The sequence below is a fragment of the Lagenorhynchus albirostris genome, chromosome 11, assembly GCF_949774975.1.
Source record: "Lagenorhynchus albirostris chromosome 11, mLagAlb1.1, whole genome shotgun sequence".
In the NCBI taxonomy this organism is placed as follows: Eukaryota; Metazoa; Chordata; class Mammalia; order Artiodactyla; family Delphinidae; genus Lagenorhynchus; species Lagenorhynchus albirostris.
Window position 1 is genome coordinate 95632329 of NC_083105.1, and position 3282 is coordinate 95635610.

Here is a 3282-nt window from a genome sequence, read left to right on the forward strand (position 1 = left end):
AACACTGCCCCACTTAGGCGTGGCTCTAAAGGACGGTGGTTACGAAAAATCCCTCCAGCAGTCAGAGCTGGTTGTGGATTTACCTTTTTTGTCTGCAGTGCTTCTGAAAAAACCACCGTTTGTGGACTTACAAAATGCCCTATTCATCCTCAGAGTATTCCATACAGTGTCACTTGTGAACAGGAAATTGATTTTATACCAAGTAAAAGACAGCAATGGGCTCGTGCTTATGGAATTCACTGGGCTTATCATGTTCCCCATCATTTTGAAGCAGTTGGCTTGATAGGGTAGTGGGATAGCCCTCTGAAGACTCAATTGTGGTACCAGATGGGTGGCAACACTTTGCAAGGCTGGAGTAACTTCTTCCAGGATGCAATAAATGCACTGAGCAGGCAACCACCATATGGTGCTGCTTCTCTCACTTCCAAGAACCAGGAGGTGGAAATGGGATTGGCCCCTCTTGTTCTGAACTCCAATGGTCCACTAGTAAAAATGATACTTCCTGTCCTCTGAACTGTGTGCTCTGTTGGTTTAGAGATCTTAATTCCCAAAGGAAGCGTGTTTTCACTGGGGACACAGCAGTGTTTCTACCAAAGTGGAAGCTGAAACTGTAACCTTGACATTTTGAGCTTCTCGTGCCACTGAACCAACCAGCCAAAACAAAAAGGCAGCTTAATATATTAGCTAGTGTGACTGATCCCAAATCCTCAAGGGGAAATTGGGTTGCTACTACACAATGGGAGCAGGGTGGAGTAACTCTGGAATTCAACAGATCCTCTGGGGACACCTCTTCATATTCCTATGTACTATGAAAAAAAGTTGACAGAAAACTACAACACCCCAATATAGCAGGAATGCAAATGCTACAGATCCTTTGGGAGTGAAGGTTTGGGTAACCCACCAGGAAAGCTGAGGTGCTTCCTGAGAGCAGAGAATACTAACTGGATAATGGGAAAAGGAGTTTAATAAACACCAACCATGATCAGCTGACCAATTGCAGAAATGAGGGTGGTAGTAGTTTTGAGTGTATTTTCTCCTTGGTATGAATGTGTGTGTGAGGTGAGGTGGGCAGCTGTTGCCTCTGTCTGCAACACACACACACACACACACACACACACACACACACACACACACCATTTTTTCTTTTTTTCCTCTCCCATTTCTCTACCATCTAACATAAAACATAAATGTTTTAAGTTACAGGATATTAAAAGATGAGTGAGGTCCAGCTGTAGGACAAATGGACGTCACTGAAAAACAGATCTCATGTGTGGATTGTTTTGGGTAGACGATCAGTGCCTTTTCAGTTGTATGAGGGGTAGTTACATCTTAAGTGGAAACATGATTTTGCTATTATCTGTATTTAGAAGTGGTTGAAAGAAGATGTATGGCTGCCAAGTTGGGAAACGGCGGACGACTCTAAACTGTGCTGCTCTTTTCCAGAATCCCCTTTTCCTTATGGTTCTGAGTTACAGTCGGCTCTAGGAAAGCCTGCGTGAAATCTGGAAGGCAGAACTGAAGAAGTGGCTTTCAAAAGTTTGCTGCAGTCAGATATGGCGGTGGTTGGATACAGAGGTCACCACTGGATTCCAGCTGGTCCTTGCTCTTAAATTCCGTGATTTGCCCACAGAGGCATCAGCTTCCCACAGATTTCTCCACAAGCTCCCTTTCAGAGGCTCATCTGGGCAGCTGGCTATGATTGGCCTCTTGGGTTTCCCTGCAAGCTTCAACGTGTCCACCTGTCCCAGTGTTTCCAGCTGATTACTGACTGCTTACGGGTATAGTCCACGTAGGAGAGACGTGATAAATGCTTAATTTAATTTTTTTTCTCTTTATTTACCTGTTCTCAAAATAACGAACGGTTCTCTATCATCTTCCCAAGGTGACCTACTAGCTTTTTCCCCAAGTGTTTAAACTCATAGATTTACACATGTTTGGCCTGTTTTAATGCACTGCAATTAGCGCCTTTAGTGAGGTCCTAATTGTTCATCCTTGATCATCTATCAAGTTCTAATATATAACAGTTTCATTATCATTTATTACATAGTATTCTAAGATTCCCATTATTATTTCTCCTTTCACACATGCATTATTTAAAAGTGAGGTTTCCTTTCAAATTTCCGAAAGCATGGAATTTTTAAACTTGTCTTAATTTACTTTTATTGACAACTTCATTGCATTTCAGTTCAAAGATGGTTGTCGCTTGATACTGATACTTTGAAATGTGTTGAGATGCTTTATGTCCATGTACAGTGGCAACAACTTTTTCTATAAAAAGCCAGATAGTAAATACTTTAAGCTTTGTGGGCCATATTCTCTCTTCACCTTATCAATTTCTACTGTATGTAATTTGATGCTATTTTACTAGGTGCACATAAGTTTAGAATTTTTATGTCTTCCTGGTGAATTGGGCTTTTAAAAAACTATTATGAGTGTCCTCCTTTATATTTATTTTTTTAATCTTAACGTCTATTATTTCTAATACAAATATAGCCGTATCAGCTTTCTTTTGTTTGATATTTGCCTCTTTATCCCTTTTTGCCTTTTTATTTTTAAGCTTTATTTGTTCTAACATTTTTGATGGCTCTCTTCTGAACATCATATAAGTAGATTTAAGAAATCCCTTCTGACATGACCTGCTTTTTTACTTGTGAGGATACTCCATTTGTGTATTGTAATTTATAGATTTCTCTGGACTTGTTTATACCATGTTATTTTACATTCCTATTTGTCCCATTTATTTCTCTGTTTCTTTTTTCTCCTTTTATGGTCATGATTGGCAAACATTCCTTGCACTGCCCTATATGAACACTGCCCTATATGCCCTATAAGTTTAGGGGAGGCAACGTGAGAGTAATCCTGTGCAATAGGAATGAAAGTGACGTATCACCCTTTGTCAAAGTTGGAAATGGTCAGAGTTTTCCATGTGTTCTTTTATGCTGTTGCAACAACTTACAGCATGCCAGATGGCAAAGCCTTCATCCATCAAGCCCTTCAGTAGCTGCAGAGCAGGGTCTCCTACCAACCTGCGTTGCTGGGAAGTAGGAGAGAGAAGCCAGTTTCATTTGTGTTTTGTCAGTGAGATAGTGAAGTTGATTTATCATCATAGCATAAAGTAGCCTATTGTGGCTAATATGTCACTGTAAAATCTTTGCAACGATTGTGTTTATTTTTTCCTTTTTCAATTTTTTTTCCCCTTGGTTTGGAATGTATTTGGTCTCTTTCTATTTATTTTGTATTTGTGTGTGTATATGGGGGGGGCAGTGCTGGAGATTTCCATTA